Source organism: Oxyura jamaicensis, chromosome 8 (assembly GCF_011077185.1).
Source record: "Oxyura jamaicensis isolate SHBP4307 breed ruddy duck chromosome 8, BPBGC_Ojam_1.0, whole genome shotgun sequence".
Lineage (NCBI taxonomy): Eukaryota > Metazoa > Chordata > Aves > Anseriformes > Anatidae > Oxyura > Oxyura jamaicensis.
In genome coordinates this window covers 24,748,504-24,775,737 of record NC_048900.1, presented here as the reverse complement: position 1 = coordinate 24,775,737, position 27,234 = coordinate 24,748,504, and the positions used below count along the sequence as shown (strand labels likewise).

Genomic DNA, 27,234 nt, shown 5'->3' with positions numbered 1-27,234 from the left:
TTAAAATTTATGTTTCTATTATAATTTTTATTGTATGAAACAAATTTGTCCTGTATAGAATTACGAAGTAAGATCTGTATCCATATATAGGAAAACTTATCTTTTCTTGTGAACTGTTTAATAATAGAAGATACATGCATGGTAAGAATCTAAACATCTATTCTTTTTCCTCTTAAAAAATTCATAGCTGGATTTTGTCATTCTTAAAGCAGGTCAAATAACTTAATCATATAGTACTCGTGTACATACCTTAAATCGTGTATCCGTGATTAGAGAGTTGGTTTCTTTTTATACTTGAACTAGTTATTTTCTAAATAATGTCAATAGATTAGAAATAAATGTAAAACATTCATTAAGGGGATTTCAGAGAAAACTCAGCTGTAGGGGTGTTTTAATTCTGAATCTGTACAGAAGAGAAAGATATGGTGAGAACAGGGGGACCATGAAATAGTTCAGAAGTTGACACACCTCTAGCTTTTACTGGATTGAAACAAGGTACTTAGTAAACTATGTAACGAAGAGGTATTTTCCTCAATGAGAGAAATAATCATTAAAGAAAAAATCTGAAATCAATTGGTAAATATTCAGGCACTACATTAGCCTTATTTCATGCTAATTCAGCTTTATTGAATTCATATCACCATCTATAAAAGCTGCTTCTGCTGTTCAAAGTAATATCCAGTATATCTCAATTAACAATGTGTTAACCTTTCATCCAAGTTGGCAACAAGAGTGAAGCTAAATAGATTAACTATCAAAAATGGAAATAAAACCCTAAGAACAAAAAGATAAGGTGAAAATATTTTTATTTCTGATAATCATTTTAAAAAATATCAGTAGAACAGACAAAATAACATTAAACTATGCACATTCCTAAGTCTGATAATATAGATAGTACATATGTTTGTTTTTAGATATTTAAACTAGTCTTGTGAATATTACAAGAATTTTAAAAATGTTTGGAATAACAGTAAGGTATACAATATATCCGAAGAGAATAAAAGCCTGTTCCAGCAGACAAATGGGAATTTTGATTGAGTCTATTCTTGCCATATTTTGCAGGTTATTTTCATTAAATGTCTGTGATTGCTGTCCATTGCAAGAAATTGGAATCTATGATCGGAGCCTTCATTGCTATAATAGTGGCAATATTTTTCTATTTAGTTAAAATTCAAATTAAAATTGAATTTGTTTAGTTTATAAAATGTACCCTTGTTCTAGAATAATTTATAAAAACCAAGGGTAAGTATAACCATCATCACTCATATTTTTCTTTTTGTAGTTGTGATTTTTAATCATTTGGGATGTGAATGGGACACTATCTTATTGGATTTGATCTCTCTTTTTTTTTTAATATATTTTGCGAGTTAAATCAGTTCAATACGGAGATGTTGTTGTTTATTAATTGACCTTGTCTTAATTTAAACCTAAGAAACTACATGGCATTATATTTTTTATCACACGTAAAAGCACAAGTAAAGAAATCTTTGAGGTTCCAATAGCATATCAAACAAATGCATATTATAGTGAATTTAAACTTGATTTTTGTTGCTGTTGTTAAATATAGGCTAATATCTGTACTATGTATTTTAATACTTTAAGGTCTAAAAATATGCTATAAATCAAACAGGATGGGCTATATTTCTGAGTTAGTGTTGCTATTGATACCTTCACTCTTGAATCCCAAATTGTGTTTCAGGCGTTTTCTGGTGCAATCTGAATATGACATTAACACTTTTTCTCCTTTACTCACTAATAGAAATTGTGACTGTCATGAATGGAGGGACCATGTGCTACTTTGAAAAGGCAGGAGGGGCCATGGAGACAGTTTATAAATGATCTGAGAAAGAAATGAACACAGAGCAATTAAGCTAGTTAGGAGTCCAAAGGTTTTGGGAAGTGAGGATGCTAAAACTGGTTCCCTTTAAATATGAAGATAGAATTAAAAATTAGTAAAAATAAAATAAAAAATCCTATCTTTTCCCCTAATGATTTCTTCATTCAGTAAAGCATGGTTTGTTTTCTCTTTTTAATGTGGGACAAGGAGTTTAACACTGGAAGTTGGTGAATGTCAGTGAAACTACAAGGACAGGAGTAGTGGCCACTCACATTATGTCTTTTGTCACTGTGGAAAGTCTGTGCATTAAAGAATGCATGCACAATTACCACATTAGTCAGGCTGGTCAAAACAGGTGATCCACTGAATATCTTTGTGCTCACTGCCATTTAATGCTATTCACCCATATATCTATTATAACCATTCATTTAACACCACAGGTGTACCAAGTGCTTTGCAGATAACCTGAAGATGAAGGTTCCTTTCTTAAAAACTTATATTCAAAATATCCAGAATACTGATTAAATGGTAATAAATACAGGAAAAAAATCTCAGTGTTTCTTTTACCCATACTTCTGTTAATTTCCTGATTCTTATTTAGCTTTTGAGAGCTATTTTGGTAATATTTTTTATTCTTTATCGGGTCTCTGGAAAACAGCCAATTTGTGATAGAAGAGGACATAGCCAAGGAAGGGTTTCCAGATGTAAAAGGCAAGATGAAAAAGTGCCACAGAAGAGAGCTAAGGCACAATTTGAGTACAAAAAGCAGGCAGATTAAGATACAAGTGGTTTATTATAGTTACTATTTCTTTTGTAAATGAAAAAAAAATATTTCAGTATTCTGCCTATATTAATTATATACAGAAAGAACAAGAGGGACATAGTGCTGACTTAAATGCATGGGGAAAATTCATATTTACAGTTATGAAGACATTTATTTTACTTTAAAAAAAGTATTCCAAAAAGAAAATAAAATTTCTGCAACTTCAGGGAACATCTGAGTTCTCTTAGAGAACCTTAGAAGTTAAAACATGACAAATATATTTAAAAAGAAAGCTTCCACAGATAACTACCTCATATTTAATACTGCCATGTATGAATGAATACAGGTTATTTAATTGACTGCTTAGTGGTAGCAGTCACAAAATTGATCCATTATTCTCTTTTCTCTTCCTCTCTTGCAAAACTCTTCCCCCTTCTCTATACAGATTATAAAACAATGTGACAAGGGCTAGACTGCTGGTGTATGGGGACCATACAATCATTCAGGCTGACCAGAGTTGTCTCATTGTTTCCTTGTGCTTTCCCATATGTCTGCATCTATTTGTTGTCTTGTGTCCTGCACGCAGTGCTCCTTTGACACAGACCATTTCTTTCTTCTGTTTTCTGGCAGCACCCAGAAGAAAAGAGATGCTGATCAACATCTTAATTTCCTAGACATTAGGGTAATATAAGCAATACACAACAGTAGCAAAATAACGTGAATAATGCAGATTTCGTTTTTGCCTAGATAAATGGAACAACATAACATCAAGTATCTGAAGTGCACTGCATATCTAAGTACCTCAAAATGCTTCAAGATTATTGTGATTCATTGTAATTGCTTCATGATATTGCCATTATATTGCAGTCATGTTATCATTTCAGTAATAAGCATTTATCTTAGGAATGTTTGTGTGCACAACATAATTAGCTCTAGAATAAAGTGTGTTAAACATGAGGTGTGATTCATTAGAAGAATGATAGAATTTGATTTTTAAATTCTAATAACTTATTTTAACTGTTGCTTGTTAAAAGTGAAAATGAACAGTGAAGTTTTGTTAATTACAAAACTCTCATATATAAGAAGTTTGAGCAGTGATTGAAAGCTAGTATGTATTTTAATATTAGTACAGTATGCAGTATAAATATTACATATTGTTGAGTTTTCCATTTCCTGCCACTGTAGAATGTAATGAGTAGGTTGAGATCTGCCATATTTGTGATTCCAAGTAGGACTGACCGGTCTGAGGTCTTAATTAAGAAAGTCCTTTGTGTATCAATAAATGAACTAAACGAACAATTTAAGCCAAATCTTCTTGGCTAAATATGACCTTTAGATTCACTCCATAAGTAATTTTGCTAAGTAGTTCTAAAATAAAATAAGCAAATCCATTCAGTTATTGAAATGCCAACCATAAAGAGAAGCTGAAAATCTTTATAAAAAGTTAACTGTAGCTTAAAAGCAAAATATAATGAGTTGTAAACTAATCGCTTGATTATTCCATTCATTAAAACTTTTGCTTTCTGAGGTCTATTTACAAAAGCCAGTGATCTAACTCTGACTTAATTAGCTTGGTTACTAGAAGAAATATTGCTGTATTAGCTCAAGATGTGTTTATACAGAACGGAGTTATGCTGTGAAGACAGTACCCATGTCTTCTGAGTCTTGGGGTATAATTTCTCTGTAAGTATGACACCTAAAACCAAAAGAAACAAGCAAACAAACACTGGAACTGTTAAAAGTGTAATTTTTGTAACAACAACTAGTTTTTGAGGTCAGTGCAATGGACCGTAGGTTGAACAATCAAGTTTAATTGCCTTTTTCACTGCTGTTTTGGGGATGCTGTTTCTAAACAGTGTTAAAGTTGAAGTACACTTGTATACTTACTCTTTGGTTACCTATGCAGTGTCCTATTGGGTACATTCCTGCTGAGCTGCTTGAATTTTGTATCGATCTGATGGCATTTGATAACTTAGGTGTAATTATATAATGTTTTCTGTCAATAAGAATCTTTTAAAACAATCGGGAAAAAATAAAAATATCAGTATATATTATAGCATATTTCAGCAGATATCTATTTTTTTTTTTTTTTTTTTGACTTTTTTATGACTATGATTTAACATGTGTTTGCAACTTTTAAAGTTATGCAGAACAAAATATTTATTTTTTAAGGTAGTTTGCCTTGAAAGTAAATTTGAAGGTTAAATCCTAATTTCAAAATTAGGTTATTTTGAAGGATATTTACTCTTGTTATGAATGGGTTTTGTGTGGTTGGACTGTATGCAAATGATGACATCCCAAGAGAGTTAATTAGAAATAAGATAAGCTTCATATAATCACAGTATCTGGACTGAGAGATACTGAGAAATTTTAAAATATATGGTATCACTGTTATACATTATAAAATATACCTGCAATTGTAAACTAGCATCTATAGGTACATACTAGTATACATGCTAATTGCTAAGATATGCACTAAAATTTTATATATATATATAATTTAGAGTAAGTTGTACTAGGGAGATAATGTTTACAGATGGCGAATCACAAGTTAGTTTCATTCCACTTGTGCTTGGTCAAAAATAATGCTTGTAATGAGTACACTTCCAGATCTCAGTATGCATAGCAAAAGTGGTAGCTTTTGTTTATGAAGATATTTAAGGACAGAAAGGATCTACAGGGAATGTTAGAAAATGACCTAGTTCTTTTCAGTGTCACAAAAGGCACTAAATAACGGCTGGCTTCTTGCAAAGAAAGTTCTTATCAAAATTAACACCTATCAGCCATAACATTTTTCTACAGTGCTTTTAGCCATTGTATTATTTGTCTGCAGGTTTTAAAATTGGTAGTCAAAATTGAGTACTCTGCAGCTTTATGGGAAAAATAACTATCAGCTCTTTATTAGTTATTATAGGTTAGTCACATTAGAACTAAATAAGCATTAGAAATCTGATCAAGAAGGGACCTATCCAAATTATTTTTGTCTGAGTGCAAGTCTATCCTGTATTCAAGTTAAAACTCTACCCACCTTTCTGGAAGAATAAGATCATATATTATTCAAAGTGACAAATGATTGTTTACTATAGGTGTCAGCAGGCTTTTCTTTCTTTCTTTCTTTTTTTTTTTTTTTTTTTTTCAGCATAAGATGATGTGCCATCATGCCAACAATGGTGTTTCTTTGAAATTTTTCAGTGTTATGTTCTCTAAGTAAATGACTAAAGTAGTTAAAACCCAAACGAGTAGAGACTATAAGGTGTCTGCTTTTTTTTTTTTTTCAAAAGATTCCTGCACATAAACTCCTATTTTCCTTTATATGATATCTTTATATGCCAACTTACATTGTTTCAGTATGGTTTGCTACAAAATGTAACTGCTACCATTTCTAACTCTTTGGAATTTATTTTAAAGTTCTGTTAATCCAAATTAGTCCAAATAATCCTGTTAGTCCAAATAATCCCTTAGTCATGATCTCCTATCCTTGACAGAAGAGAATGTTGTCAAAATTATCTGCACTTATTTTAGCAATTCCTCATGGACTTTGAAAACATAAGGCTAGAATGTGAGCCAGAGTATTCTCTGGTTTCCTATGGTCCATGTAAATTGCATTTCCCATATCCTTCTTGTCTCAACATAGTATCTCCTTTTATTGTGACAGAAGAAAATAAGGGAAAGGATATGAGAACTCTGTATTGCGTCAGCCAAAATAAGATTTGATACAGAGGAAAGAAAATGCCACAGTTCCTACAAGAAGGTCGGTCTCCTGTTTTGATTTATCTAAGTCCAGAGAAGGATGGAAACAATGTGAGAAAAGGTATCTGGTTCATCAAGTTCTAAGTGAATAAAAAATAATTTTCAATGGCCAATATATATTTATCAAAATCTGCCTAGAGAACCCAGGGTCAGAATTGTATCTTTAGCTCACCAAATTTCATGCAAAAAGAAAATAAAATCATGAAAGTAATTTAATGTGTTTAGACTTTTTATCTGACTGGTAAATCTTTTGGGATGTTTGAAACTATAATATTAATGTAATCTCTGTAAAGCTGAAGGTTTTATTACATATTGTACTGTAGTAGTCGCACAGGTGATGATCAAATAAAGGTTGGTAGATGTGAAATAAAGTATTACTGTTCTGTTTGATTTTTATTTTTTAAGAAGAAAATATCCTTATCTTCTTTGGAATTGGTCTCTGAATCTCAAGGTATTTTTCTCTGAGGAAATTTTATAGAGATGTGAGTTACTCATAGGAAGTACTACTCAAAGCCTTGAATGTAGACTTTCTATTATTTGTTTGTTTGTTTGTTTTAATCTATGTATAGATATATTTCTTCACGTCTTCATGACTTCAACAGAGAACAGCTTCCTCCAGTACTTGGTAATTTTTGAGTTCTTAGACCCATCATGCTCAACATTATTATAATTATTTAAAAGAAAGTATAAGGTGTTGATAAAGGTCACAATAACAAAAAATTGTGAAAGTAATAAAAAATGAAAAGGACAGGTGTGCATGCCCATCTAGGAGGGGAGCCTTCGTTACAGGAAGAAAGACCATGAAAGAAACCAGTGTGAAATCAAGGTCAATTAAGAACTGAATGTGGAGTCAGGAAGGGTCTGTATAAATTGGAAATGCTCTAGAGAAGACCCACAAGAATGAGTAAAACAATGCTTTGATAATGAGCTTTTCAGTTCAGTAAATAAGAGTATAAATAGGATCTCTGGAAATTGAAGCTGAGATGAATTCAGACAGGATTTTTTTTATAACCATTAGGTTAATTAGTGTTGGAATGATTGACAATAGTCTGGTTCATTCTCCATCACTGGCAATTGATGGGTGTTTTCACCCTAAAATATACACTTTAATTCAAAAAAGAATTAGTACATGCCTGTATTATACAAAAGGTTAAATTAGATGATCACAGTGATCCCCTCAGGCCCTTAATCTATAGATTTATGAAATTCTCTAGCTGCTTTGGTTGTGTTGTTGCACTAGGCCACTACTGTTGGCCACTGCATCATAAATGCACACTAAACATACTGAACTCTGGCTCGCTTATGTGTAGCTGACAAGATTGTGAATCTATTGAAATATACATCCAGAGCTTATATTTATTATTAACTCATGTTCATTTTTTTGTTTCCTTCCAGTAAAATAAATAAAAATACTTCTTTCAGGAAAACAAACAAACAAAAAACCCGCACAATTACATACGCTACCAAGCATTATCAATATGAATTGGTAGGCCTGAAGATTCTGAGAAGTTGTTCACTAAAACCTTTCTGAGATAAGGTACTTTCCTGAGATAAAGTGGATATATAAATAGAAAGTTTATCACAGGGAAATGCAAAAAATCAAAATTTGTCGTCATGTAAGTAAAGTGGAAATGAAGCTTGCATGACTGCAAGCTCTCATATTTGAGAATATACTGGTATCAGTAGCAATTAAGAAAACATATTTCTTGTGTTAGGTTCCTTCTCCAGAGTTTTATGTATATTTCTTTGAATCAGCTTGTATTAGCCCTTGACTAGGGGTGTTGGACTCGATAGATTTAAAAAGGAATTAATTTTTTTTTTATTATTATTATTTTTTTTTCGAAACTGGATTAAAGTTTCTGATAGGCCAGTCTCATTTTCTCTCTTTTAACACTTCAGCAACAGCCTCACTGGTGTGTGTCTTGGAGATAACAATATTATTAATCATAGAGCTATTAATCATCATAAGATTTTGGCTATGAATTTGCTTCTTTCTTTGAAGTTAGAGCTATCTCATTAATATTGGGGAAAAAAAAAATAGATAGGCAATGCAGTCACCATTGAGTAGCCGGTGTGCTTGAGGTATCTTGGCCCATGCGCTTAAGTGGTCTTTATAGAGTTTGCATGAGTAGATATTGCCAATTAATAACTGAGCAGGAAACTGAGAAATAAAATCAAAACTGAAAACACCTTCACACAACCCTTTGCCCTGTTCTTCACTGGCTTAACGTCACTCCTGATTCTTCTACTGTCATTTCTGCTCCAAGCAATGCCAGAGATTTGGAGAATGGGGGTTGTGGTCAGTTCTCTGCTGCACCTTCATCCTCACATTCTTCCCCTGCTCCATCATGAGGTCTCTCCCATGGGATACAGTTCTTCACAAACTGCTCCAACCTGAATCCCACTGAATACAGTTCTTCAAAAACTGCTCCAGCACGTGTCCTTTCCATGGGGTACAGTCCACAGTCCATCAGAAACAGACTGCTCCAGTGTAGGTCTTCCAAGGGCCAGAGTTCCTGCCAGAAAACCTGCTGCATTTTGCACTCCCTTGGGGCTGCAGCTTTCTTCATGGCATGTCCACCTGCTGCAGCATGGGGTCTTTCCTGGGCTGCAGCATAGATATCTGCTCCAACATAGTCCTCCATGGGCTGTGGGGGAGACCCTGCTTCACCACATTCATCTCCACGTCCTGCAGGGGAACCTCTGCTCCAACACCTGCAGTATCTCCACCCCTCCTTCTTAACTGACCTTGGTGTCTGCTGAGTTGTTGACCAAGAGTCACGCTAAACAGAATCCTAGTAGATCCAATGGTCTGTGGAGCTTCTCATCACGTATTCCCTAGGAGAGACCACATCAGTGTTCTGTTTTGTTTTCTGTCACTTGTTTGTGTGTGAACATAATGAGGAGTTAAACTCTTTCCTAAGCCGATCTTGCAAATGTCTTGCCACATTTTAGCCAATAAGAGCATACTTTTATTTATATGCATGGTGTCAGAGTTAGAACACCTTGGAAGGACAAAAATATCTCTTCAAACTCTCAGATACAAATCTTGTAATAATAAAAATCCCCTGAAGTATAAATACTACAGAAAGGAAGTTAGTCATTTTGCTATTAAGTGCTATATGTAAAGGACAGAAAACTGACTTTCCAGAAGGACTAACATCTTCTTGACAGATACAATTGGCTGATTTTGTCTATCCCCTACCTTAATGGATGACACCTGTAAAAAAAGTAAATCTATTTTTAATAGGATAGTCTGCTTAAATGACCCAATTTCAAGAAGAGTGCACTTTCATGAATATTTATTTAATATGAAAACACTAAAGTAAACTAGAAACTGCATTCTATAAATAAAAACAGCCTGGAGGGTCAAACAGTGATAGACTGTATGATATGAAAGGTAATTTAGTATTACTTTATGTGCTAGGTTAGCAAAACGGATCTTAGTACATAGCTGTTCCTCACAACAGCAGGCAATATCTGTTTTCTTACCTTTACACAGGCAGCAGGCAGCTTCGGGGTACTAAAGCACTGAGATCATAGACCAACGAATGGATGAAGCAGATAAGATATTTGAAACGTATTCTCATAGCTTGCTGTAAAAACACATATGTGTGCACACACATGCAATTTTCTGTCTTTCTATGCAGTTCTTAACATTCATTGTTAGTGTGGGTAGACATTCCAGATAACAATATGGTTAGGCAGGAGGTGCTTTTGAGAGGGCACGTCAAGATGAATCTGTGGTTATTATCCAGATTCCTGTCAAACAATTTAATTCCATAAGCTGTTCCTATTTAGTGCAGACTTTATTTTTATTTTTATTTTTTAATAGCAAAACAGCAACTAGTGTTATCGGATATCCTTGGGAGGTGAAATTTAAACCACTAGACAGCATTTGGGCATGTGCAATTATTATGTTCTGTAACTGTATTCACAAAATAACTAGCACAGTGAATCTAGTCTTCTTCAACTCCCTTAACAATCAAATTAAATTATGTAGGCCTACCATGTGATGTTTATGTTTTCTTAGATTGGGTATTTTTGTGTGCATTCATTTAGTTTCTAAATATATTATACCAATAGGATCCAGGAATGAGCCACTAAGTATAATACATTAGAATTACGTATTTGCTCTTGTGTCTGTTATGCATACACAGGAGAGGAAGTGATCTAGGTAATGAGAAACCAGAGTGGAGAATCCTACTCAGATATTCTGACTCTTTCAAATGAGCATGCAGAATCATTACCAAGAACTATTATTTTAATAATTTTAATCATAAAACCACATTATAGTCAGAAAACAACACATCTATACTGTTGATCTTTGTTCAAATTACAAGTAATTATATCAAAGTGATTCCTATTAAAATTTGTAATTTTTTAAAGTACATTTGTCTCTTTTTTATGTGTAAGTGCCATCATGCCTCCTACTTGCCTAATGTTGAATTTGATTCTTTATCCACTAAATCACTTGTAGTTAATTGTAAGATTTATTTCTGCTTTCTTTCAATACAGTAATATACTTTCATTTATGGAATACTCAGCATTTGAAACCAGGCAACGTGATATCACTTTTTTTTTTTTTTTTTTTTAAATTATTTAAGTAACACCAAATCATCACTTTTTTGGATTAAAAAAATACCAGTTCGAATGACAACATTTATAGGAAGTGTGTGAGAACTGCTTTCCTACACAGAGATAAGCTACATCCAAACCATCTGGTTCCAGGGAGACAGCAACTCCTGAACCCACTAAATTCTTGCAGGTTCTGTGTAGCAGGCTGGCCTGGGAGCCTTTTCTTGCAGAAAGACAAGATAATACCAATTAGGTTATCATTGGTAACTTGCTGCATGGAAGCTAAAGCTCTGCATAGTATCTGTGGAAACTTGTAGGGCCCTGGAGCCACTTCCTCTTAGGAAGTGTCTGTCTGGGTTCATTTTTTCCTTATCAGGTAAGAATTCCAAGCTCAAGTTATTTTGATATCCACCTATCCGCCTAATATAGTAACTCTCATTGTCTTTGTCTTGCCTTTAGGATGGTGAATACTTTTTACAGTGTTGTTCTCCACTTTTTTAAAACTGCAGGAGGTACAGGAAGAAGACACAAACATTTTAAGAGCTGGAGAAAAAGCTTTATAGTGGGAGATTTAAATAGCTCAATCTGTTTATCTTATCAAAAGAAGATTGATAGGTAAAATGATTACAGTGTGCAAGTAAATTCACAGGAAGAAAATACTGAGTATTAAAAAGCCTTTTTTTTATTAAAGCATAGAAGCATGGTGGAAACTAATGCTGGAATCTTAAACCAGATAAATCAAGTTGGATTGAGGCACAGATTCTGACTGGTAGGTATCATTAACTTCTGGAGCAAACTCTTAAATTGAGGCTCTCTGTCTTGTGATTATTATGGGACTCTATATGCACTGGGAAAAAACATGTAATTGGTGAGTGGCATGTTTAGTGACCTATGAGCTGCAGGAAGCTAGCTTAAACATCTTATGATACTTCTGGCCTTACCCTTTATAAAATCTATGAAATGCCAAAATTCTCTTCTGTTGGAGACATATTGAGCCCACATGCTGAGTTTGTAAAAACACTTATGCACATGGTGAACCTTTGTGGGTTCCAAGATACTCAAAACCAGAAACGGGAATTTATTACTTGCCAGGACTTTTTAATATCATTTTGCATGACATTTTGCAGCAAATATCCTCATGCTGTGGTTCACTAGATGTCTGCTCACCTCTTGCAGCTGGTCATTTGCAGAGGGTCTTGTTTCTCTGTTTTGTCTAAAAACATGTATTTAAAAAAAAAAAAAAAGGAAAAATACTCTTTGACTCCACAGAAGTCAAAGACAAGGTACTAACAAGCTGTGACGGGGCTAGGATTTCAACCTAAAATTTAGCTAATACTTTTGTCTTGATATGCACAATTCATATACTTCTCAGAAAGATTTTAAGATTTTATAGATTGGTAGATGGAAGGCCTTGGACTGCACAGTTGTGAGTGAAATGAGAGTAGATTATGAAATTACCTCTGTGAATGCAAGGTGGATTGCTATGAAGAATATTATGGGATCTTATTTTGTAGTATGTGGTATTTTACTTATTGTCATATTTTATTGTTATAAGGTTACGGCGGCACATTAAAATGTAGGACTACATCAGAATAAACTGGAAGCATCTGGTATGTCTTTATAAATACTATAAATATTTTTATTTAAAAAAATCAATAAATAAGAGAATGACTCTTTCTTATTTTACCAGTGTGCAACTTTTTCCTAGATTGCTACCAGTTTTTCATTTTCAAGTCCCTATTCTGCATCCTTTCTGTCGTACATCCTAATCTCCCTTTTTATAACACCGTCTCAGAGTGATTCATTTGTGACAGTCACAGAAGCATGCACTCCAACACCCACACGCAGGTAAATCTGCTGCGGTGATATATTTTAATTACAGATTTAGTCAGAAGTAATTAAGGTTTTATGTCACAGGGATAGCGGAGAGTTTTAAAAATTCATGTGGTTTCAGTCTTTGTGAGTGCGCAGTTTGTGACACAATGGCTTGCAAAACAAGAACGACCCCTTAGTGCTGTTAGATTAATTAATAGAAAGAGAATAAACTTAATGGAGCTAGAAAAGTGCAAAAAATTGTGTTTTTTCCACTGTATATCACACAGATGGAATGGTCGTCCTGGGATTGCAGCGGGGGACAGTAATTGCATTTTAATTACAGTGCTGATGGCTTCTGCTTCCTACCAGATGGAAGGCCCTTTTAAAATAGAGGCACAATAGCAAGCCTCTGCTTATTTTCTCTTCTGATGCTGGCTAACATAAAGTGACACAAGACAAAAGCTATTATGGTATGGTTTGATCAGAAAGACTTTATTCAGTGCTATAATACTTTCTAGTATGAAGCAAATCCATTCTCTGCCAATATTAAAAAGACACTTCTTCTGTCTAGAAACTAAAATGAAAAATAGGAAACACCTACTGCTTTTATTAGTAACAATCATAGTTAATCACATTGTTGCTAGGTTGATAATATTTATAGAAAGAAAGACAGACAACTGAGACTTCCTTTGTTTAGAATGCTTAGCAAAGATGGTTCTCAGGATGGCACCATATAGCACAAGGTGTGGGTTAGACTGAAGTTTGCAGATGTAAAGTTTACTGTGTGTCCTTTACTTTACAAATATTATTGGGAGTTAGCAAACATAAAAGTGCTGATTATGGAGAAACTGATGTTGCAGAGAAGGGTCAGATCTGTAAATAGTGTGAAAATTACATTCAAAGCTATTAAATTGCATTAAGAAGCATACCTTTGTAGATGCACATACAGTATTCATAAGTGAATAAATGAATTATATTTAATAATATTTCACCTCTTTGTCATAGTTAAAGTGCTTTATATATTAGTTTTCTTCAGCAAGATGCCCTTTCACTGTCATTGCATCTTCAAGACTATAGTGTGTTTCATTGTAAAAATATGTATGAGAATCTTCTAACTGTGCTTTGAGTCTTAAAAAAGTGCAGGTAGCAATAAATAAATTTGCTTCATAGTTAGTGTGTAACTGATTTATTAATCTGCTTCTTTGTGCCAAGGGTCATTCTCTTTAATCTGTGTGTAAGAATTGCAGTGTGTACCTGGCTATAATAGTAATATTATTTAATACTTGTAATAATTAATAAAAAATAGCACATTGTAGCTCAGAAAGATTTGACTTTTAGTGCTATGTTGCCAGCAACTCAGCTTCCTTCTGGGCAGTTTCCAATTAACCCACTGGAGTCATTTCCGTATTATCAAGGATTTATGCTCAAAGAGGCTACCCAAGGCGCATGCTTCAGAGGATGTGAAAATGTGGGGAGTGTTTTGGAGGAGATTGGAAGGTCCAGACAAATGGTTCTTATTGCCCATTCTGTAGCTCTGTGGAATTTGAATTCTGGTAAGAATGGAACATCTCTAAGTTGATTATTCTTGATAAAAATATATTTGCATAAGCATTTATACAACCGGTATTTTTACAGCTGATACACGTGCCATTTTCTTCTATAATAAATTAATGTCAAGTTTATACTACTGTAGCCCAAAAGGTCACTTTGAGTATTACAGTAAAGGTTCAAAAATGAATTACAAAACAAGCAAAATATTCAGTGCTTTCCTCACTTTGGTCTTCATGAAATTGTAATCAGTTAATTTTTTGTAATCGGTTAAAATGAAACAGCTTGCAAGCCTGTTGGAAAAAGGTCTCAGAATTCTAAGTGATACTGACAAAACTGCAGGAGTGATTCAGTAAAGATAAGACTAAAGTGTGGTCTAACATCTAGGAAGGACAAGCAAGTCTTGAGTACAAACTGTAAAATCACTGGTTAGGGAGCTGCACCATCTGAAAAGAGGGGGGTGATAGAGAAATAAAAACTGAATTTGAATTGTAATTGAGTGGAAAAAAAAAATCCCCAAACGAACAAAAACCATAGTATTCTGAAATGTGTAACTAGGAGTGTTGTATTTAAGACAAGAGATACGTACTATGATTTACCTCAGGCTGGTGATGTTAAGATGAATAACATCTCTTACTTTCATGTTTACTTCAAGAAAGATATAGGCCATTTGATGAAGCTTCAGAAGGAAACTGTCTAAAGGGACACCAACCAATTGTTCTTCATATCGTCATGTCATAGGATTTTACTCACATAAGATTTAAATTAGATTGTAGAGGGTTTTTCTAACTACAAGGATAATCAGGCATTGGAACAGACTGTCTAGGGCATGACGTCTCTTTTATTAGAGACTTTAAAGACATAATTTAACCAGAGATGTGTGGTCAAGTTGAAATTGCATTTATTTGAGTGTACTGGATAAATATCTGTGAAGAGTAGTTTCTAGTCGATACAGTCACTGTTTATTATTATCTCTTACAGTCTCACAATTATCTCCTGTGGTCCCTTGCAAATTTTATTATTTGTGGTTCTTGCCTTTTTTGGTCTTGGTCCTTGGTCTCTAATTACCTCTGTATTTTTTTTCATTCTTAGAAATGTAAAACTACAATAACAAAACCATGCATCATATAAGATAACAAAACCATGCCCAATATAAGATATGAAAATTTCTAGTATTGAAAATGACGTCTCTATTGGGAGTTATGAAAGTGGTATAAAAAGTGAATTTACTTTTTGAGCAACTTAAAGTGTGGTCACAATTTTTTTGGACTTCAATTCAGAAAAACAAAACAAAACACATTATGTTTAAGATGTCAAAAGAAAAACTACAAATGTGAGAAGGAAATGGCAAATAATTATTTGCTACAGTATACTTAAAGATCTAAGGCCATGATGCAGCAAAAGAAAACATACACTGAAAGGTATAAATAGTTACACTGACATCAAGGTTAGTGCATCACTTGGTTAAATGCTCCCCTGGGTAAGATACGATCAAATAGTGTCTAAGGTAGGGAAAGGTATATGATAATGCACTGTAAAAATCTAAAAGCTAAAAGTCTTGAAGGAAGAGAATTTTGAGACAGTGAAGGCAACTATTAAAAGCTAATGGAGTAAAAGAAAATACTAATTTTGTGCAGTATCTGGAAGTTAAAATTATCCAATTACATTTGAGATTGAAGATATGATCATGAGATCAATAGAATTTAGAATAGTTTTCTGAGAGTAGTTGTACTTAAAAACATAATGATTGTAGTACGAGGTCAGAAAAAGGTCATCTATAACAATCTTTTACGGCCATCAGCAGATGCTTGTGTTAGAAAATAAAAAGACAATGAGACTAAATAGGAGCTGCAGTACTCAACATTTAAAAATCAGAAACAGAAAAAATATGGTAAAAACAATGCAATTTTTATGTAGATAATTGTTGGAATGGGGTACATGACCTACATGTTAGAGGACAAAGATAATTCTTCATTTTTTTCTGGTATATATTAAAATTTTTGCTTACCTTTATAGATAAGCTGTTAAACATATGTGCTGGGAAGACATTGTGTTGACACCAGCTTCTTTGAAAACAACAGAACAACAGAAGTATTTGCTAAGTAGAGATTAAGTTTAGACTTATTTCTAAAGCATAAATAACGGTAACTATTAGTATGAGATGAAATTTAGAATAGTCCCATAAGGGAATAACTCAGCAAAATGCATAACACTTATTACGTTATTTCATTATAATAATGGAGTTTACTATTTAAAATCACTATTTGCAAAGGTCTGAAATGCCTAAGAACTTTCCAGTGTCAAGCTCCATATTTAAAGACATTTTTCAGGTACATTATTTCTGGCATTAAAGTTACAGAATTCTCTCAGGTGTTATGCACAGACTGGAGGACAAAGATGGCTTTAAACTTGGAACAACTAAAATGCAGTTCTTTATGTGAAAATTGCTACTAATCATCACAACACTTGTAAATTTTTCATATGATAAATATGCTTTCTGTATGTATACTTTTGTACTGACATGTTTATGATAATCTGGCCTCCTAGACTTCAAAATATGAAATCATAAGTTTCCTTTCATTCTAAGATAGAGTGCAATTGCAACAAAAAATATTTAGATTACAAGGAGCTGTAGCAATATTGGCAGAGATGATGGACATTCCTATTAAGTATCTACTTAAATCGTTTATATTATGTTTCTAAGCATAAATAATAGAAGATTCATCTAGATACCATGGTAATAGGTGCTATAGAAATTAGTTAAAAGAAACAAATATTTGACATGTGTATGTCCATATTTAGGCAAATTGATGAATTCTGGCACTGTTATAAATTTCTACATTGTAGAGAAAGTTTGCCAGCAAGGAACAGAAGGAATATTGACTTTTTACTATAATGACATTTCTATCAAATTAATTATAAACTCAGGAAATATTAATCTAATTGAAATAATACTGTTAAAAGATTTTTTCCCCTGACAGTTTAATAGTCGACAAAAAAGGAAGGACTTGAAATACAGTAAAAATTAGAGAAAATAATTGCTAATATTATATTTAATCTGAATATTATTCAAAAGTTTTTTAAAAATTCCGTTTACCTTATTCAAACTCCATCTGACCACAGTGAAAGTAATTTATTTTTTATTACCAATAAAGAAAATAATGTAAATAAACATTAAATATATATATTGTATTCATTCATTTATTTTCAAGATGCACGTCAATCAGCAATTTATCATATTTATTTTATTGATGCAACAGAAATGACAATAACCAAATTAAAACGGGATTCACAGTTCACTTTCCTTCCACATTTGCATTTGACAAACTAAAGGAAGAATATTCTAAAATAGATTACATTGTTTAAATTTAAAATATTGAAGATACTGAAAGATTCTAGTGATGTTACTCTTAATGAACAAAAGAGACTGTTTGCCAGGTTAGTAGAAGCCTCAGGCGGATGCCTCAGGCAGATGTTCAGCTGGACTGTGCTAAATCCAGGGTAAAAGCCAGAACCTGAGGGAAAGCTGCCTTGACTGAGAGATGAGAAGTTAGGAGATGCTCAGCATATATTTAAGTGTAAAATATTTTAAATGAACACTTGCATTAAAGCACACTATACAGAGACTTGGAACATTAGTTTATGCAAAAAAAAAAAAACAAACATTGACAAAAAGGCTATAGCATGCACCTTGTTTGCATCTGTAGTGAAGCTGATAATGATGTGAAAGCACTGAATTCTATTTGATGTTGACGTGGTTTTCTTTTTAGGTGCAGAATTGGAATTTGTTGCATCTGGCACATGTAGCTGAGTGCTCTTGACCTGAAATGGTTCCCTTCAGTATTCATGGCATCTTCCACTTCATATATGAACATTTTATTAGCAGTCTTCAAAGAGATGATACAATGGCCTTTATTGCCTCATTTTGTACTGGTTGTCTAAATAATGTGTTTTACAAGTTTAGTAAGTGGTAGATTCTTGAATCACGTAGTTTGTAGGGTGTAAAGGGGCTGCTGTGTTTTTAACTTCTGAATAATGTGGGATGATCTTATTTATTTATCCATTTATCTACTTATCTATTTATTTATTTTTATTATTTATTTTTATTATTTATTTTTATTATTTGTTTATTATTATTTTGCCTAATGCATTGCTTGGTTTACTGAAGAGTTATTGGTGGAAAGAACAAAATCACCATTGAAAAAACCACAGAGCCCCTTAGTGGTTGTCACTACATACTAATTGCTATACCAGCCATGCATATGTTAGTTTACACATCTGTGAGAGGTCTGGTGTGTGCACTACAGCACTGTTTCAGTTCCAGTATTGTTCCAGCACTCGCAAGTAAAAGAGAGGAATGTCAGAAGGAAGCCTCTCTGAAGCACAGTGGCCTAAGGTCGTCACAGAAGGGCTTCCAAACCTGGATCCTTCTCTTGCATCAGGACACCTTTGAGTTTGTGAAAGGGTGCAGAATTTTCTTTTTAAACAGGCACTAGAAGTGGTAAGCATTAACAGTTCATACTTTTCTGGACAAGCAATTCCAAAACAGGTTGAAGCATAATGTCTTACTTTCTGAACAATAACAACAGATTTTGAGCATTGTTCAAAGTTGCATTGGGCTTGAGAAAATGGTTGGCTGATTCTTAAATATTAGGACAGTCTTTCTGTGCAGTAACTGTATTAGACTCAGGGTGACTTGTGGTATCTAGAACTTGGGTAATTTCTCTGCAGGTTCTGGTTCTGACCGTAAGAAAAAAATTGCACCACTAGTGGAGCCAGAGTGAAGCCAGTGTTGTTGTTGTTGTTAGATTTACAAAAAGTAAAATAATTGGTGCTGCTTTGTATCTACAACTTTCTTGTGAAAGATGGGTAGTAGCCGCAGGGAAAATTTATTTTTCTGTTTGTGAACAGTAGGTAGGTAAAACTGAAGAAATTTGGTTCTGGTTGTTAACAATAAAATAAAATGAACCCACTCTAAATTATTTGCATTATTCCAAAGTTGGATTTTGGAAGCAGAGTTCTTTTGCACCAGTGGCGTGCAATGATGAGGTCTGCACACACCTGTTCTCATGAGTCTTATCTTTAATCTGGGCTTCCTAAAAATACAGATACACTTGATTTTTTATCCCTGTTCAGGAGTTAGCTTTCTGCACATTTTTTCTAAATAACAGTTCTTATTTTTGTTCTGAAAGAGCTTTGTGTAAGGATGCAAAAGGCATGGTTCTAAAAGCAACTGATACTTCTGCATGATGTTATAGAGAAATATATTCCACCTGTAATGGCAGTATTAACTCTGTCCTTATAACAAATATTTGTGCTTTTGTTAAAAAAGTATTACAAATTTGTTTCTCTCATTGTATGTGTAAAATTTATTACTGTATCATCAAATTTATTATGGCTACATGTTGTTTGTTTTTATTATCTTTATCACATAACAACGACAGTGTGAGAATTACACAGAAATATATCTCTTTTACAGAAATGTATTTATTTAGGCATGCATTTGCATTGTCTCCATATGTTAATTCGTCACTGAAGCAGGCAACTTTTATCTAAAGGAGGCCCACATATATAATACTGTGAATATAAAAAAGACATTTATGAGAGAGTAGCTAAATAAAAACTGAAAAATAATAAAATGATAATCACCTTTGTATTAATTGCTAAAAGCTGTGATTATGTTAGATAGAACACTGAACTGTGACTCAGGAGATCATATGGACTGGCTAGGAGAGTCTGTTTGCCTCATTTTCCACACCTATAGAATGGGGAAAATGCTATTGACTTTCTTTGTAAAGCAGTTTTAATATTTAATGCTGAATAATGCCATAGATTGGATATGTATTGTTTATAAACTACAGAGTACATAAATAAAAAATCAAAGTGATGCTTTGTGTTTAGCAATTACCCAGAGTAAGGATTTGCAAGTATTCTGGAGAGTGTGTTAAAGCCATTAAAAAGTACTGATATAAATTTAAACCACTTAAACTGGGGAATCAGTGGTATCAAGAACCACGTAACTATGGTTTTCATGACAGGAGACATGAAAGAAAGGACTGCAGCCCTGTAGCAGTGCTCTGAATTGCTTCCAATTTATTCTTCAGCCCCCCAAAAGAACTGTTCATTACATAAATCGTTTAAGTTCTATATAGGTTGTGAAGTGTTGGCTATATTTTAATTTGATTTATGTATGATGAAGAATTAAGATGTTCGTGCCTGTTTTGTAGTCTGTATGTAGGTAAAAACAACTTCAGAAGATACCTATTTTTCTTCCTTGATCATTTGTTATTGGTACTCTGATTCTTCATTACGTTGCAGGAGATGAGTAGGATTGCATGTGAATCGTTGCAGGAGATGAGTAGGATTGCATGTGAATCCTTTTACAAGTATCTTCTCCAGCATTACAGGTGCAATATATCATTTTCTTTTCCAACAATTCTACATAGATTTATTTCTAAAAATAGATATTCCCTGAACAGAAAATCAGTTCCACACTGCTCATTCGCATGTCCTAGCCCATTGAGTCAGGGTGGTTATTTAGAACACCTTCCACAGTATAGCTCACAAATTCAATGAGGTTGATGAGCACAGACAAAATAGAAATTATGACTTATGAAAGGCCATGGAAGATTTCTTTCCTGCCACAACAGCGTCATTATGCTTTGACAGTTCCTGTTTGAGTTCTGCTCTTCCTTAGCTTCCTAAGCCACTTTCTAGGCCAATCTATCACTAATAGTTTTCTTGTGTGATTGTCTGAAAATACATTAATGTAGGTCAGGTTCTAGAAATATAACATTTGAGAAATAGAAGGAAAACAAAGTGTGATTAAAGTTCCTCTTAAAACCAGCTGTGCTTGTTTAGATAAGAGTGTACCTACAGTTTTTTTTGAATACATGCCTCTTTCATTTCTTTTGATTGATAATCGATATGGTGTTAGTAAAATCTTTTACTCATAAAGGAATATGTTTTATTAAAGATAATTATTGAGGAAAAAGGTCTGATGATTCCTGACAGAGAAGCCTCTTTTCAGTCAAACTTTTTGTGCATAAAACTATGTTTTTATCTCCAAGAATGTATGTGCATTTGTACTAGACAACCAGAGTATTTCTTTATAGACTGCTTCTGTTCTTGTACATCTCAAAATTTTCCACTAAATAATATTTATTACTTTGAATGCTTACAGAGGACCTATTCAAATAAGATATTCATCTAAGGGAAGAGTAGCAAAAAAACTAGTATCAAAAAAAAAACTAGTATCTGAACAATATTTATTTGGTACATGTCCATAACAAAGCATATAAAAATAAGTTACAATTACTTATGAGAGAAATGGTCTACAAATGTAGCCTTCATTAGACCGTCATGTCTACAATGATACTACAGCAAGACTTTTTTTAGCATTAATATAGAAAATTTATTTTTACCAATTAAATTGTAGGCGGTGCCAGTGAGATGGAGAAAAAATGTGGGAGAATTATTTAGTATTAAGTACAATCTGTAGTCATAAATCTACTTTTCTGACATGGGCGAGCTTGTGTTTCATTTCTTCCCCTCTAATTTGTAGGATAATAACCTGAAGCCAGGTTCATGTGCTTCAAAACAGAAACATGATTTTTATTTATTTATTTATTTATTTATTTATTTATTTATTTTCCAGCAGCATTTGACACATACCTAGAATCAAATACTGAACTTCTGTATTTCAGCATTTATTAGGGATTAATGTATAGGTGTGGTGAATTTTGTCTTATTGAATAGAATGCTGAGTATCTGTGTCAATATTTATACCAGTTAGGTTATTCATATGCACCAGTTCATATGCAGAACAATAATTGCAAATTCTTTTCTCGATTTTGCTTCATTAGCTACAGTGTTTTGTTAATGGGTTTATTGCACTAATAAGTTTCAGCATTAATATTAAATTAAAGAATATTAACTACCATAAGTAGGTTTCTAAAGTTTAGATAAATGACCTGTGGTTAAAATATTGAATTACTCTAATATCATGCACCTTCCAGAGACTTTAAGGCATCAAGAAGAGTGAATTTAAGGTAGTAACACAGAAAAGACTGATATTCTCTTCACACGGTCATATATACAAAACTTGACTCATCATGGTCCTGCAAAACCTGCTTTAGCTCACACTGCCTGAGCAAGGGGGTTGGACTAGACAACCTCCAGAGTTCTCTCCAACCTCAACTATTCTGTGATTCTGTGATTCTATGAATACAAAAACTATTTGCTGCATCAAAAATGAATGTATTAAATATCACATCGCCCAACTAACAAATACCTTAGTCAAATAAAATGGATCATTGTCCCTTTGTAAAAGCTGCCCCAGAATAGAAAGAACTGTTCTTAATTAGGAACATTGATTGAAAACCTCTCCTTTCTCTACTGTTATTTGTGGTAGTGTGGGAGAGTGTTAATGCTTATAAACTTGAAAATGACAATGACAATGCATTTTAAGAAAGCTTTGCTTAATTTTATGTTTGAAATTTTAAACTATTTTAAAGATTTTATTTCAATTCACTCACATACAGAATTTGCATGAATGTTCTGAAGTAATGTTCTGAAGTTGGTAAATATCAAATATATTCTTCCCCTGCTCTTCAAAGCAGGGGTTCTGTCATGCACATTCTCTTCCTAACATGTTACTTCTTCATGGAAATGTTATTAACATGAACAAAAATTTGATAAGATCAGCAATGACAATCAATTATTTGATCAGATGATAATATAGATTCCATTAAGGCTCATGTACTGCTGCATTTCCAATAATAAACAGTTACAGAAATTATTTTTATGAAATGTCCATACTGAGTAACTTTCAAAACAGTGATTTATCATTAGGTTCCCACAGAGATGAGACAGCAAATGTAAAATTCAAAAATTCATACTGGATTTTGTTAGCAAACATTCAGAGACCTTCAGCATTTTGACTATGTTAAAATACTTGGTCTATTCTCTGTGTGTTTACTGAGATTAATAGCCTTTGTTGTGATTCAAAGAGCTTTAAATGTACTGAGTCTGTATGTAGATTTTCTGTATATCCATACTTGTGGCACAATAGTAAACAATAAATTGTTTTGTCCATTTTGCATAATTTTCAAGGCTTATAGTAAATCCCATTTTATTCATATCTCCTTAAACAAAAGGTGAAAGGGACAATATTTATTTATTTATTTATTTATTTATTTTTTCGTAGCATCAATATGTTTGTTCTGATGTCTTTTTTTGCACCACAGAAAAGAAAAGAAGGATATTTGCTTTGCTTGTATGGGTTGCAGGAATCTGGCTTGGTTATTTCATCAGTTTAAGTAATATGTACATAATTAATGAAACTCTAGTAGACATTAATGATTTTTTAAATTTAATTATTACTTAAAATTTAACTGGTTTCTTATATTCTTACAAATATTTTGGCACAGATTTCAGGGAGACTCTGGTCATTGCCTCATTAAAATGAGGGGGAATTAGGAATCACAGAATCACAGAATTGTAGGGGTTGGAAGGGACCTCGAAAGATCATCGGGTCCAACCCCCCTGCCAAAGCAGGTTCCTCAGAGCAGGCTGCAGGTCTTTCCTCAGAGCAGGCTGCAGGAAATCAGCAGGTCTTTCCAAAGACAACCCTAAATCCTCAAAGATTATCGTGTGATAGGATAAAAACAATTAATTCAGAAAGTAAAACAGTCTGGTGAAAATGGTGCTTTTATTTACCTTCTGTGTTGTAAAAGTAATGAAAGTGCATGATAGGCAAGACTTTTAGTACTTTTAGTTCATAAAATCTACATGAACTGATGGTGATCATGTGGAAAAATCCACTGCATAGTCTATTAGAAATGATAAAAAGTTCTGGGTCTTGTGCTCAAACCAGTAGGTTCCATTGCCTCATTTAACTTATGAAGGTACTAAGATTATTTAAATCAATTACTTGGCATCTCAGTCTGAAGGCTAGGAACAAGAGTGTCTCAACTGTGTCTATAAACTTTATCACCAAACTGCCCCAAACATTTCAATGTAGTTAATAAATCTGTTCTCTTGTGAAATTTTATATGGTAATGTTCTAATGTTTCCATATATAAATAGTATGTATAGATTGCTTATGTGCTTATGTCAATTTGTTTGATACACAGAATATTACCAGGCCATGAAATGTGGTGTAGCACTTGCTGTAAAGAAGCAGACAATTATTATTGGTTACCACATAGTGAAGTACCATAATTTCCCTCTAAAGTTAGTTTAGGCACTGAAACAGAGAACAAGATAAAATTGTTGTCAAAAGGTAGTTGTTTCATTCATCAGATATAGAGGCACAGAACAAGAAGTTCTGTGCTGATTTTTGGTTTGCACCTGTGTGGTCACAGTGGCAGCTGAGCCTGTATTTAAATTCAGACAGGCCAAGCAGTACAGTTTCCACAGGTATGGGCTAGGCTGTATTTCTGCATGGTGCATGTTAGTAAGTTCAACTGATTATTATTATTATTTTTCCCCATTTGTTTTATTTTGCATGCATGAGCCAGGAAGAGCCCAGCTTGTCATTCAGACACCAGGTTGTGTTTACTTGGCTGGCAGTTAGAATGATTATCTCTTCAGTAGTAATTTAAGCAATTAGATATGGACATCATGGAAAGACAATAAACGTGGAACTCTAGAATGCTGTGTTTACCACCATTTTTCACTATGGGCCTATACACTGAAAGCCACCAGAAAACTGCTTATGGAGGTCAAAAGTTACTCTTCTCTTTGTAAAAGAGCAGAGAACAATTTTAAAACTTTATTTTTGACATAAAGACAGAGTGCAAAAGAGGAAACTTTTTGCTTCTTTGACTTTGACTTGTGGTGAAATACACTAAGTTTCAAAATATCACTGTCTTTTTGTATTTTAAAATCCACCAAACTTTCTAAGAAAAGAAAATTAATAAAGTTATGGTGTCTCACATTTGAAAGTTAGTCTGCCTGCAATTTTTATTTAAAGGTGTAATGGGATATGGTTTTGTTCAACCGGGGACAAAATGGCTAATCAGTTGTTTTTGAGAAATGTGCATTTGAACATCTTCATGAGACTGAAATAGTAGGGATTGACAACCGGGTGATATGAATTGGAGGGTGAGGAAGACAGAGGATTAGTTTTAGGATTACAAAATGGTGTTCTGCTTTTATAGTCCATTGGGTAGCTAGTGGAGTTTTTGAGACCGTGAGGGCTTGATGATAGGAATTTGTGTAGTTATGAGAATTTTCTGTCTTGTTAATGCTGAGTTACTTCAGGATTGTAAAAGCTCATAACAGATAAAAGGAAAATATATGCAAAGCTGAGATACAACAAATGCTTGATAGGAACTGCACCTCTCAAACGCATGAGGACTGATTATGGACTACTGTGGTGCTGGAGTAGTTGCTGTGCTGTTGATTTCCCATGCCTTGTGAGCATGAATGGTTGTACAATCTCTAAATACATAATGTCACATTGTTTTCAAGTACAAGATAATAATTTAATGAATAGTGATCCAATATTTGGTTTTATCATGTTAACTGTGTCCCAGGCTACAGTATATGCTGCCTACTATACAGTATATAAATGCTATGCTGAAGGCAGAATAATTAACTTCCTCATGGGCTTTTCTGAAGCATTCATTGCTGTAAGATTGGAGTGTCTTACAATGTGAAATAAATTGACGCCTTAATGCGTGTTTGTTGAGGGGAGACTATTTCTGTTCTCAAGCATAGATAAATGTCAGGCATATTGTATATGCCCAGTTTGAAACATCTGAGGCTTGATTTCTTTGAGGACTCACTGGTATACAATGCTTTGTTTGTTTGATGTATAGCTCCCATTTTTCTTCAGTTGCAGCTGAGACTGCTCAGCCGTTCTGCAAATCGCAAACTGGAAAGATGATATAAATAGGGAGCACCTGTGAGAATCTGCTGTTTAAGTTTCTTGCACTGTGTTTGAAATTTCTGGAGAAGAAAAGGGGTACATGTAACTCTACTTTGTATGAGGTAGATCTTGTGCACTCCTGCTGTTATGTTGAGTCTTAGGTGCAGCAATTTACAATGCTCTGAGGAGGCAAATGTTTGGAATTATTTATGATCTTTACTCAGTTGAGGCAGGTGGGTAAAATCGTGGAAAAAAACTTTCAAAATTGCTTAACAACATAGATGCCCAACTCCCATTTTCAGAAGCACATAAATTGCTTATGAGCTTAGGTGCTTTTGGAAAATTACTTTGCCATTTTTTTTTTTCTGGAATAAAGATGATAATATCTACATCACTGTGGAAAGACAAAAATTCTAATCTGAAAATTTTCTACCGGTGATTTCTAACAATATTTCAAAATTTAGTTGAAAACTATTAAAGAAGAGTAATGACTGAATAAATAAAATATATCTGTCTGATGAACAATATATAATAAGTGGTTTTTTTTTTTTTTATCTATTATGTAACAAAATTGAATCTTTAGATAAACTGCATCCTTTTGAGGCAACATCCTTAACTTTACTGATGCTAACACCATCAGAAATTTTTAGTCTTATATTCTTGAAGCACTGCAGTAAATCAGCTTGTCTGACAGATAAGAATACTTATTGGACTTGCAAAAACAGATTTGCAACATGTAAATGAACGTGTCATACCATTTTAAGTTCTATATCAAAAACATTGCAGGCAAAGGTATACCTGCTAAAGACATGGTACTATAGAACATCATGAGCATAACAAAACAGTACAATTTAAAACTGATTATTTCTTAAATTGCTGTATGTAATTTAGTATATTAACATCGATTACTGCTAACAGCCTAATATAAAGAAAATACGTAAATTGCTTCTCAAAACTGCATAGCAAAGGATGAAATAGTACAGGCAATATCACTTCTGAAACTGAACATTTTCATAATTAGTAACTAATTCATATGATGCATCACATAAAATTGCACTTGATTTT

At 33.4% G+C, this 27,234-nt stretch overlaps 1 protein-coding gene and 1 long non-coding RNA gene across 8 annotated transcripts in view; both read left to right on the top strand.

Moving 5' to 3' along the window:
• BEND5 (BEN domain containing 5) overlaps window positions 1-27,234 on the top strand; it is a 921,457-nt gene that overhangs the window by 83,263 nt on the left and 810,960 nt on the right. The window lies entirely within an intron of this gene.
• LOC118170842 lies at window positions 11,365-18,191 on the top strand. The gene is made up of 3 exons (XR_004752893.1): window positions 11,365-11,543; window positions 11,620-11,697; window positions 18,062-18,191. It is a non-coding gene; the product is annotated as an uncharacterized LOC118170842 (long non-coding RNA).